We start from the raw sequence: 13,340 nt of genomic DNA, 5'->3' as shown, positions 1-13,340 counted from the left end.
GATTATTTTCAGTAATCACTTTACAGGGGTTTCACCTAAAACCTTTCTCCTCATCCTTTTTCTGTGAATTTCATAGAAGGTGGTGCTAAAAAGTGAAAAGAAGACTGTACATTCTCCTCCCCCTGTCTTCACAAAGAAATAAGAATGAAAATCAGACATAAGAAAGGGAAATTAGAGAGGTGTGACAAGATTAGCTTTCCACAATTCACATGTGATGGACTTTACCAACATTGTTTAAAATTTGTCAAAGATTATTTCTGAGAATGAAAGTTAAAGGCACTTTTCTCTATTATTTGACTTTAAAAATAGGGAATATGTTTCACTTTCTTTAGTCTGCTTCTAACTTTCTTTAACCCCCATGAATTCTTGGACGTAATTACTAATAGTCTATAAACTGTTTTCACTTAGTCATTGAGCATACACTAACATCAGCAAGTTCTAAGAACTTGAATCTAAGTGTGCTTTAAACAGTTTCCTCCCTATTCCAATTTATACCAAACTCTCTTTGTTTATGTTTCTTCAGAACATCTCAATGGAGACTAATAAAAAGAAAGCAATCAGTATTTTAGCCATCTGCATGTTCTCAGCAAGCAATGGACCTCTTTTTTTTCTAGTTCTTCATGTTTCTTTAAATATATTTATGTTCTCTCGTCACCTTTTATACCTTCTTTGCAGACTGCTTGGCTATAGTTCTGACACATTTAATCTTCACTCTTCACCTAGTGGGACAGCAGCCACATAACAGGTGTTGCAGCATCAAACTTTGAAAGTTTAAATCTTATTATTGGGTACAACCCTGTGGCATTATCTCCTTTTGTGGAAAGTGACACATTTGAATATCAGACCAATATTTTTAATAGGCATTTCAGCAAGCTGCCTTCTGTGGACATATAAAGCTTTTCAGATGAAACATCAGAACATTTTAAAAGATAAACTTCATCAGAGCAACATTATTGCTTTGCATGGCATTTAGGTCTTTGGTCAGATTACACTTTTTGATTTCATTTTTGTTAAGAAATTAACAGAAAAAACAATTCCCCAAATCTGGAGAGTTAGCTGTCCCTATGAAAATACTTTCAGCTCCCATGCCATTTGTATATATCTTCTGCATAACAGCCTGAGAGGACACATGCATCCTAATCAGCAAGGCTTAAACCCTCAAACAGCAGGGAAAGCATTTGAGAGCAATGCCCTGGAGTTGGAGTATTTTAATCTCACAAAGCCACTGACTGCCTTCAGCTCTTTGCAATAAAATTTAATTTGAAGGTGTCATAGCACGGGATCCGTGTGTGGAGCTGAGATGAGCCCTTGGCAAGGCTGGCAGCTGTTTGGTGGCCGGTCATGCAAAACAGACGGATGGACCCGTTCCCGCTCCCAACAGGCAGGCCCTGCATTCATGGACACTCCCCAAACTGGCATCAGCTCTGATCTGTAACCTTCCTGGCAGTATTCAGCAAAGACTACAACACAGGAGTGATCAGCCTCCACATCCTCCAGATGTTCTTGCCAGCTAAAGGTTGAAGGACATTGGCAAGACAGGCTGGGAAGCTTGCATGGCTGCTGCCTGAGTGGTATTTATGCTGAAGAAACATGCTCTTTGCTGCTTTGAATCTGGAAATTTTACACACACTGATTTTGCATTGTGTTTCTTTCTTCCTAAAGAATATGACCCTTGTTGAATTTCCATGCTGTTTTGGCCTACCCAAACCCACTGGTTCTCCTCCTATCCAGTGCCCTTCAGTAAAGAGAATTCTCCTCTACTATATTCTTACAATGTGCAAGCACAAAGTAAACACAGAATACTTCACCCCCTTAATGCTTTGAAATTTGAATATTAATGATTGAAATGTAATTATGAAAGTAGTTTGTGTGTATGGGAAAGATTTCTTAAAAAAAACCTGTTTCACTTCAAGTTAATTCAGACACTCCATCCATGCGTAAGAACAACTGAGCTATAAAATTGGGCAGCATGTTTTCTGGCAATAATGAGAAGATAATATTCCTAAGGAATGTTTAAGTGACATTGCTATTGATAGGTTAATTAGTAAGAAAATTGCAAAGCTTCTCCAAATCATTAGAATAAATTGCCTCTAGTACACATGAGTTTTTATGCAGAGCCTTTGTTCTGACCATATTTTATAGTAATTATTACCGGCCTTGTTAAACAAAGCAACCATACATACAAACAGAGTTTTAGAAGCAGGGTAAACCAGAAAGAAACACATTTAGCTTTAATGTAGTAAAGAGGTTTTTCCTTGCTTGACTGTGCTTTTAAACTACAGAAGATAGCCTTGTGTATGTTTGTCTCCGTCAGTGCATGAGGAACAGTCTCTAAGCAGGTGTATAGTTCCCAGTTGCATGAAATTAAATTAATTGTGTATGCACATTTTCATTCTATATTAAATCTAATGATAAAAGCAGCCTCAAATGATTTGTATGGAGAGCACTGTTAGTTGTCAATTTATTAATGTATTTTATAATTAAACCTCAGGAAAGACACTAATTACACTTAATTCTTTTTATATGGGCATTCTATTTTTATAACATAAACATTTTTTACAGACTATTTGTTGCTGTTGTTATTGTTAATGACTCCAAAAGGCTGAAATATTGTTTGTACTTGGAGACCAAATAGCAACTCCAGAATACCTATTTTGGTGAATTTCCAAGTACTGTCAAGCCCTAATATTGTTGCCTGGAGTTAGGCACAGGCTGGATGTCTGCTGTGCAAATTTCCTCACAGCAGAGAATCTGTATTGCCTGGAAATCCCAAGTGTAAGATGTAGCCTGGCAAAGCTATGGGGTATTGTTAATCTTGGACTCCCTCCAGCGCACTTTAGGTATGTGAGCTTGGATGTCTCAGTAGGAATGGCATTTCTCTTTGGAGGAATTACAATAATGTGTCCCACGCCACTTTTGAACTAACTATCCACGAAGGTTTAGAGTGACAAACTCTTTTTTTTTTTTTTTTCTGTGGTCAACCAGCTCTTTAAGCAGCTGTGGCTTCTTACCCCTGGAAATGCTGAGCCCTTTGTTACTGCTGTTGCCTCCTGCCCAAAAGAAGGGGAAGGAGGGGCCACAGGACATGGTGCAGAGCAAGAAATGGCCTTTGCACTGCTCCTCAGCAGGTGCTCTAGCTTTTTTCTTTTCACTTTTTCACCTTTTCCTGAGAGAGGGAGAAACGTTAGATATGCTATTTGAGAAAGAGAGCTTGAAAAGCGGAAAATGTACATGACTGAGTGTCTGTAGAGAATAGTGAGAGCAAGAGAGAGAAATGGAGTTTGTTGTGGGTGGCTAACAAGACAGCAAAGTGGACTTCTGGTACTACAGAAAACTTGATGCCTTCCACAGCATTGCTGCAAAATAATCCATGTATATGTGAAATAAAGATGTGAAAGATAAAAGGAAAATACATTACCCCATTGGATTTAATTGATACACTATTACTTTTTAAAAATAGAAATGGGATTCCTCAGTGTAACATAATCTAATATTAATAACATGTAGGTCACCACTACAATCATGGATGGGAACCAGCAGATACTGTGAAAAAAGGAAGAAGAAAAATTTCTGGTGTTTTCTTGATGGTGTCGGGCAGGTTCTGTCAGGGAAAAGCAAAGCAAAATCAAGATTTGAAAAGCTGATTTTATAGATGCTACATAGAAGCCTGGGCATGGAGATTGCATCATCCAAAGTTGCATCCAAGCAGCAAAACAGAAAAGTTAACTCTGTTAACTCTGAGAAGTTAAAGGTAAAACCACAAAAAGATTTTGAGGAGGAAAAATGCTGAAATGTTGCATGGAGCCTGTCAGATCTCAAAACATAGTTTGGGCACAGGGTAGAAAAGACTGCAGAAAACAGATTAACTTTTTGCATCAATCTTCACTAAAGAGGAGGGCAGCAAAACTGCTGCACAGGGTCTGCTCACCACAGGGGTGAATGAGGAACTGACTCCAAGGGCAGGGGCAAAGATTTTTATAATAGACTGATGAAATGGATAGTAAGAGACCTCCAGAAGCAGATGACTTTTATCCTCAATTGTAAAGGAATTTGGATATGAAGCTTCTGAACTAGTGGATATAGAATATAATCTACTGCTTAAATAAGTAAATTTCTGAATTGCAGAGCAATGAGAAGTGGCAAGTGTGACACCAGTCTTTAAGAACGGTCTTGGAATGTAACCAAGTGAGTCTCATGTTCAATTGAGCAGATGGAAGGAAGCAATAAGGATGGTGAGGGTTAGCTGGCACATGGATAATGATGATATAGTGGGGAAGGGTCAGTGTAGTGGCTATTGTAGAGGGAAGCCATTCTTCACAGATCTGTTGCAGGTCACTGGAGCTCTCAATGACTATAGAGATAAATGTGATCTGGTTAGTAGACTGACATTTTCAGAAAGCTTTTAATAGTAAAACTTTCAGTAAAGGCTCTGCTGTGGGATGAAAAAGAACAGAATCTCCTAGGTAGGAGATTAAACTCTAGGAAAGAAAAAGCTTTAAATAAGTGGCCAATTTTCACAATCAAAAGATTTTACCATAGTGATTATTCTGTTCAGCATACTTGTAAGTGTGAAGAGGTTCAAGATTGGGGTGAGGAGATTTGCAGGCAACACATTACCATGCAGGATTGTAAAATTTAAACTTAAAACCTCTAAAAAGATAGCACGATCCTGTGTGCTAAAGCAGCATGTGACATTCAGTGGTGCCAAGTGCTAAGCACTAAGTACAGTACACGTGGAAAATCACATACACCATTGCTCTAAGAGCCATTACCCCTGAAGTGACAGATTCCATAGTCCTTGTAATTATACCTTGCTGAAAATGTCAGCACAGTCAAAAAAGCAAACAGAATATTAACTGTTATGGGGAGAATGGAGAATAAAGAAGAAGCCATCATTGTGTCATTTAGGAGCACCAATATCTTGAAAACTGCAGATTGTTCCAGTGCTTCCACCTCCAAATGAATGTGATAGATTGGGAAATGGTTTGAAGGAGACCAATGAGGCTGGTCAGGCGTAAAGAACAGCTTATGAGGCAAGATGAAACAGACTGATAAACTTCACTGGGAAAAAGTGGATATGATATAGGTCAATAGAATAATATGGAGAATGATGAAGTATGATTATTATGTTGTAAATACAAACAAAAAAAAAAGGAGTTTTTTTCCAAAAAATGCAGGTATTTAGACTTGAAATCCATTGACATAGTATATCAGGAATGTCCAAAGCATGAATAAATTGAAATAAATGGTTAAAAAATAGCCCTAGACACTAACTGTGAGTTCTAACACAGAAATTCTATAAGCTGCTGATTGCCAGTGGCTTGGACATTTACACAGTGAAGAATCATTTCATACTTGTCCTAATCATTTCATTCCTTTCCTAAGCATCCTCTATGTGTCCTTGTTGGGGTGAGGATATTGGGCTGGTGGGCCATAGGAATGGGCCTCATATCTGTACCCTTTTACCTTCAGAGGTGACCTCTCCCAGTTTCCACTTGTTGTGGGTTGGGGAAAACACAGAAGAGAAGTTGCCTCTGTTGTTCCTGTTGCCAGACAAAGCATTTCAGTAATCAGAGCAGCATCATATGGTGTGTTCATTTTTTTCTAATACTCTTGATTCTTAATTTTTTAAGTTAGTGTTAATTAACTTTTTAGACCTGAAAGCCTTTATAAATATTCCATAAACTCTAGATTTAAATATGATGCTTGCCTGCCAACTAAGTAGTTTAGTCTTTAAATTTAATACTAAATTATTTGTATCAGATTATTAACTTGTTCTTTTGCATAGCTGGCTTGAAGGATTTTGCTGCTAGGCATAGAGTTACAAAGATGCTTTGAATGCATCAAACTGAATACATTTTTTCAAGAATGGTGCTAATTATGTGTGTGAGAAGAATACTTCTTGCCTTTCTGCAAACAAATTCTAAAAGATGTACATAGCTTTTTATATAAATGCTGAATAATAGTTCACCTACAGTTAATTCACTCTTGATTTATTAAAGTTTATACTGTCAAAATATATTCAGTATCCCTGAGGACCTCATTTTGCATTTCTTTGTTGTGCAGACAGTAGAATGTTGATCAGCTTTATGTCTGCATGTCAATATATTCTTCCTCAAGTTTTTCCAATTACACTAACCCAGCATCAAGCTCCTCTTGCCACAGGATGGCATCCAGCTCATATGCTTGAGTATCCCAGCTGAATTCTCTGAGTTCAGATCAATCACACCTAGCCTCACTACAAGTGAGGTTGGACAGTGATGTATGTAGTAGGGAATTGAAGTGTGACTGAGATTACCCCAAAGGGACATGAGAATTGGTGGGAAAGCATAGTTAACATCTTCCTGTACTGCTCAGATGGATCACAAATCACAGAATAAGTGGATGAGACTAAGAATATCTTTGTGTTTTTTGTTCCATTGTAATGACAGTGTTGACATTCACTGAATGCTTACTATGAAGGTAAGATTTATATTACTGCATGAAGTAAGCCAGGTATGCTGCAGGTTTTAAGAATGAGAGACGCTTATGTAGAAAAGATTGGCCACTTAACTGGCATGAGCCACTCTGTAGGCATTTGTCTTCCAGATGTGTGCACAAGACCTTAGTCAAATCAAGGCTGGTGGAGCATTGTATGTTCCTGGAGTGCTCCTGGAGTATATTTCAGTCCTTTATGTGTGGGCATATCCAAGTATTAGTGATTTTTCACTGGGGTTTCTGTCAGCCTTCTCAGGCCCTCACTCACACCAAGTATTCAGCAGCTGAATCTCTACTACACCCAGCACACCACTTGGAGAAGACCTTTCTGGCTCTTAGGACCTCCCACTGCTCCTCCCACCTTATTTTTGCTGTAACTAGAGTAAACTTGCAACAGGCTTTCCAACAGAAATAACCACTTTTCTCCAAAATTCTGAACATAAGACTTCACTGCCTTTTAGGGCCTGGAGAATCTGGAGATTCACTCAGCAGCATATGTCAGTCTTATGCTTTCTTTCCAATTCAAAATAGGATTCCAAAGTTCGCTGTAGCAAAAATTAAGGATTAAACTGGTAAATCCTTAGTTCACTTTTGGATACTGTGGCTGCCCTAAATGTTTGTAAAAAGGTGATGACTGATCAAACTATTCTTGCATTCTTCCCATTTCCTTGCTGCAACTTTCTTAATTGTATATAGAAATGTCTGTATCTGTCACCCACTCTCTCTCCACTGTGTGACTACTCTGACTCTCCTATTTTTAATGCTTTGCTCTAATCACCGTCAAGCTGAGATGAGCTAGTTCCTGATAATGGTACTTACTGACACCTTAGCTCTTTTTCACTTCAGACTGTAGGAAATAACCTACATCCCAAACAGATGTTCTGTTCTTCATTAACAAGAAATCTATTAGAGGATCTACACCAGTGAGGAGCCAGTTCAAATTGTGGGGTCTGCACAGCAACATGCTCTTAAAGATTTGTGTTTACTGTAGAGTAAGAAAACGTTCTTCTTCTTTTTGAGCTTTTATTTGATGGTCACTGGCAGGAAACAATCAGTCCTGTTGATAATCAGTGTTTTTTCATATTCACCCATTTCCTTTAGCAATAGGGCAAAAAACAAAGACTCTATTTTGGAGGGATTGAATTAATACAACAATAATGTGAGGACAGAAGGTACGTAGTGTGTGAAACTACAGGAACTGAATGTGGTTTCTGGTACAAAATTTGGCCATGCAATGGGAATCTCACAGACCAGTATGTGGCATCCCAGCCACTTCTGCTTGGATTTCGTCTTCTCTGAGATGCAAGACAACATCTACAAAAAACCCACAAAACATTCAAAAAACAATGGGGATACTTTATACATGTTGACATGGATTTTAAAGAAGTGTCTATGGAAGCTGTATTAGACAGCTCAGACACAGAATGATTCCTTAATTGGTGGAAACAGAAGACAGATCTTTTAAAAACCTCAAAATCAAGGACTGCTAAAAACAGATACAGTGATAAAATGACTAGATGAACACTAAAATAAATGTGTGCAACAACAAGCAATCAAGAAGGCTGAAATGGAAAAGAAATGAAAAAAATGAAAACAAAAGAGAGAGAATTCTGTTTTGTGTTGTATAAAAGACATTACAAATGCTGTAGGGACATAACTCATCTCTGACTATCTGTCCACAGAACCCAGAAGAAACTCAAGTGATTTCTGTGCCTGACTTAAGATGTTTGGGAGTGTCATGCTTCAGGGAGACAGGTTTATATTACCTTGTTATACTCCACTGTTATACAGCATTTACAGAGCCTGGATGCCCACATACTACCTACTCCTTTGAGAAGCCTGAAGAGTCTTAATGCTAATTAATTTATTCTGGGAGACATAAGTTAGCAACAGCTAGCTGCTACGTGGCACCCTACTTCTTAGAAGCCTGGGACTTAAAATTATGTCTCCTGTGGCACGAGAGACCTTTATTATCAGATTATGAGTTTCATAGGTAGCTCTGTCCCTCTCATTGTAAACCTGATTTAGGACACATACAAAGAGGAAAATGTCAGTTTTGAATGCTGTTGATTGCTCATACATGGATTTTGACAACAGTTTTTCAAATGCAATACTTATATCCTCCATGACTTGAAACTTAAGTTCTGTTTCATTATAAATAAGAGACATACTCCCTCTTGTCTGCCTGCATTTTTTTAGCCTTGGCTCTTGAATACTGATTTCTCCCTTTTTGGTAGGAATAATTCTTGGTGTAGGTGGGTGAAGGTTTCTGAATAACCACAAATAAGGTAGGTGTGAATTCTGTTATTAAGGGAAATTATGAAATACATTCTGCTAGTTTGCAGAATGCCATGAACATGTCCACAGCACAGGTTGGTTACTGTTGTGAGCATCACTGTGCTGTTTATTTGGCAACATGGAACAGACCAAGCAAGGCCACACAGATTCCTATGTAGTAACACAGAAGCTCATACTTGACACTGTAGGAGCTTCTTGTCCCTTGTGCCTGTTTTTATCTCCAACTGTGTACAACTGAAACAAAAAGAGGGCTCCAGACCATAGGAAAAGCAACAAACAGGAAAAAGGACTGAAGAGTCAAAGCAGGACTACAAACTATGATAGATATAAAATTCTGCTGTGCTTATATTTCAGATGACTGTTCTGCAGGTATACAAGAAAAATCTACAACAGAAAAATAATGTAGCACAAGGAGATATGAAGAAACTGGAGATAGGGCTAACTGGTGTATGTGGATTGAGAAAAATGAGCTGACAAGACAGTGAAACCAGAAATGTCAGAGATGAGATGTATGACTTTTGTGGAAGATGTGAAAAAAAAGGATGTAACTCACAAAGTGACAAAATGACACAGATGCACACTGTGTACAAAACAGCATATTTCTCCCTTATTCTTCAAGAATTTCACGTTACTCTGTAGCTTTGCAGCCCTCAGTCACAGGCTCTTTGTTTGACACTGGTTTCAATAAACATGCTGGCTGCAGGAGATATCATTCAAGGCAAGAAGAGATCTGTTGATTAAATCTTACGTCTAACAAACACTACGACCATGCTTAACAATTCTCCTGAGAGCAGTCAGTAGTTTCCCCATCTCTAAGACAGGAAGGGATAGAGATCTGCAAGCAGAGCTCTGCCAATCATTGTCCTCAATATGAGGAAAAAAAAAGTTATCATGTACCTTATCTAAATTGACCTGTAAAACTGTTGCCAGTAGTGTCTAAATCTTCAAAGGCTATGGGGACTGTGCTCCACGTTGCCTGTGTTATGCCCCTTGTCTCTGGTGACCGATTCAACTCAGAATGACTGTGACTGAGAGTGTGTGTGGCATATTCTTGCCCTACTCTGAGACTAGGCCTTGCAAGTTCATTTTTTTAATATTGCCATCACCAGCTATTTCCAGTTTTTTTCCTGTGATGTTAGGTTTGCTTGAGAAATGGAATCCTGGTGTGCTCAGGCCTCTGCCAGTTCAAGATAAGATACCAAAGACACTAGTAATTCTCCAAATGTTTTTTGTGGTTCTTTTAATACATTCTCGTCTTATGGAGCACAGACATGGGTAGGCTTTTCAGAATTCACCACTGGAGCCTACTCTGCTCTTCTGTCAGAATTAAGAGGGGTCTGTATTTACTTCCAGTGTAGTGATGAGGTTCTCCCTTACAGTCTTCTATGAGCAATCTCCATATGTCTTATTCATGAATTGCAGTAAAATCTTGCCAAATTTAATTGTGGTATATGACCTGACATATGATTTTATACGAAGCTACACAGTTATGGCTGTGGCTCTCCAACACTGGTTGAGAATAGTTTACCAGCCATTCAGGCAGAGGACATATGTGAAGAAACACTCTTTCCTGTAGATTTCTGGGTCCTTTGATGGGCATTTCCTTTCCATATCTAGTGAGAGATGAATCCAAGTTCAGCTAGGATGCATGCTTGGACTTTCTGCAGAGTCTATGGACCCAAATAAAGTCTCAGTGCACATGAAAGTGCCATGACTATGAACAGTGTAATAAGCCTGTGAATGTTTTAAAACTGTTTTTAAGGAATAATTTGTTGAACTTTGTTAATTTTAACTGAAGTGTCTATGTAGACTGACAAAAGGGATCCTTGTAGAAGAGCAATATGCTGATAAGACTGATGAACTCTGTATGACATCAACTCACTACTCTTCTACCTTTCTAGTTCCCAGAACAATTCCACAGAAAATCAAAGTACAAAGCTCCATCTGTCATGAAGAGCAATTAAAGACTATTTTAGATCTTGTAATCCTAAAATGGAAAGGTTCTTGGTGGATTTGTTTCCAAAAATACCACAAAGTGCCTAGCATGCAATTCCCAATGGGAAGGGAGACCAGAACTTATGATGGAAATGGTGATGCAATAACAAATTTCATTAAACCTTTTTCCCCCTTTTATCAGTTTTTACAAATCCAGACAGTTTTGGCAGGGTCAGTGGAAGACTATCACTTCCAGGGCTTATTCCATGAATCTGTTCTCTAAGCTGCTCATAAGCCTCACGGGAGTTCATAAAAGCCTGAAGATCAAACTGAAATTCTCAGAAGGATGCCCCAATTTTGATGTCACTTTCTTCATGTTGTTTCATCATTGCCTTTTTGTTCAATTTTTTTTGCTCCTATTATTGGTATATTGTACTTATTTCATACTTACCTTACTCAGTAATGTATCTACTCTATTTTCTTTTACAAGAGATAGTTCTGTTCTGGTTCTTTATTTACATATATCATAGCTATAGCTATAATCATATAGCTTTTACTTCTTTAAATTCATACTCTGCATCTGTAACACTCAATATATTTACATGTATTTAGACCTCAGAACCTTTTGAATGTGTGCTGAAAGACTTTCAGATTTTTTAACATGTGTCCAACTGGAATATAGCTGTTGGGCTCATCCCATTACTGCAGTTTTGCAGTGTCCACTAACAGAGTAAACATGCAGACTTTGACTTGCCTACCTGGAGTTGTCTTCAGTTAGAGATAACATTGCTTCAATTATACCATTCTATAAACCCACTAGTATAGATGGAGCTCTATTACTTTAAGTTAATTTATATTATTCTATTTCTGTAAAATAGGGAGCTTAATATCAATGTGAATGTGTCTTTATCAGGACTTTTGCTGGCCATAACTGAAAACAAAATGTTATTTGTGAAATATGTTTACTTATTACATCTAAATGCTCTACAGGTAACGACAATTATATAAATTTTTGTTTCAACAACTTAGCTGGTTTTGTGTTTGTTTTTTTTTCCCTTTGCTTCATGACTGGGAATGGTAGTGGAGTTTTGTGCATTATTTTTCTATAAGCATGATCTGCACCTTATGCTATCTGCTTCAATGTTTTTTCTGTAAGGCTTCAGTTAAAGAAGGCTGTTCAAGGAGGAGGAAACAGGAAGCAAAGAAAGAATGGAGACAAGTAGGTCACCAGAACTACTAGCTGGTAAGTGGTTCTGATAAGATCCTACAACAAAAGCATGGTTTGCTATCCCCAGTGCTGAAGGCCTAGGGTCAGAGAATTTGATCTTTAGTGATGAAGTTATATAAAGCAAGAAGAACGGAGCAGGTTTTTCCATGTTTTGCTATGGAGATGCACCTATGAAACACAGAGACACAAAGATGCAACAAGCAGGCTGGTGGTCCCAGTCAAGAAGTGTGAATGAACCTGCATTTTAATGGATGATATAAACTTAGGAAAGGAGATACAGGTTCAGAACTCTGCCTCCTTTGTTCATCTTCCTGCATACTCTATTGCTTTCAGCAATTATTAATTTTTAGGGTTTTTCTATTTTTGTTTTGGAGAAGCTGTTTCTTGAACTTCCGCTGTCCATCAGTTACAGGTCACTGAAGATAAAACTCTTGCAAGTTCCAAACCCATTTGTCAGGTTAAAATGTCTGTTAAACAGGAGAATAAAAGACAAGACTTGGTGACAAGGCTGCAGGGTAAAACTGGTTCCAAAGAATGATGCTTTTAAAGGAGAGAAGAAACCCAGTTACAACTATCCGGCTAGAATAACACTTGGCTATGTATTGTAGCCACAGCAATGAAAAAAATTTAAACTAAGATATTTTTGAAAGTATATTAACAATTTTCATTAAAACATACAGGAATTTTCCTAATGTAATTGAAAAAAAAAAAACCAACCCTATTTGTGTTATACACTTTTTATATTTTGGCTATTTACAGACTGGATAGTCTAATTTTATCCTTTAGTACCAGTTTGCTCAAATGATGCACAGATTTTAATAAGTTAGTTTTCTACCTAATACAGGTTATTCTTTGAAATGAACTCTCTTCAAAGGCGTTTTTCTTCTATTGTTCTGTATTTTCAGCCATATGTTTCCAAATATGCAGTTCCAGAGCTTATTAAAAGCACAATTTTTCCCCTGTCTTTAATCACATTATGGCTGCTCCTGTACCTCTTGCTTATGGTTTCTCATTAAGAACAACTGACTATGATTATGTTACAGTAAAGGAAAGAATGAAAGCACTCACCAGAGAAGATATTCTTAAGTTAAAGTTCTATCTGCAGCACAAATTTACCTATACTTGACACAAAAAATACTGTGGGAGTATTTCTCAATTGCCAGTTGCCTGCCTGCCTACCCCACTGGCTTTCTCAACACTGGGGTTGCTTATGCCACCATTACCTTGTGCAAGCTCCCAGTGCCAGGGGCTTGCATTCCATGATGCAACTAAGGACTAACTGAATTTTAAAATTCTACAAAGTGGCTAAGTCAAGACTGATTTGAAGCACAGTAAATCTCCTGAGTTATACACAGAAAGACACCCAGTAAGATTTCAGTAAGACACCCAGTTTGATCAAATT

General features: G+C 37.9%; 1 protein-coding gene across 16 annotated transcripts in view; it reads right to left on the bottom strand.

Moving 5' to 3' along the window:
- Positions 1–13,340, bottom strand: part of MAGI2 (membrane associated guanylate kinase, WW and PDZ domain containing 2) — a 719,386-nt gene that overhangs the window by 26,250 nt on the left and 679,796 nt on the right. The gene's annotated exons all lie outside the window — the stretch shown is intronic.

Source organism: Myiozetetes cayanensis, unplaced genomic scaffold, assembly GCF_022539395.1.
Source record: "Myiozetetes cayanensis isolate MyiCay16 unplaced genomic scaffold, myiCay2020 scf3, whole genome shotgun sequence".
NCBI lineage: Eukaryota > Metazoa > Chordata > Aves > Passeriformes > Tyrannidae > Myiozetetes > Myiozetetes cayanensis.
The sequence above is the reverse complement of the archived record's forward strand: the minus strand, read 5'-3'. Positions and strand labels throughout refer to the sequence as shown.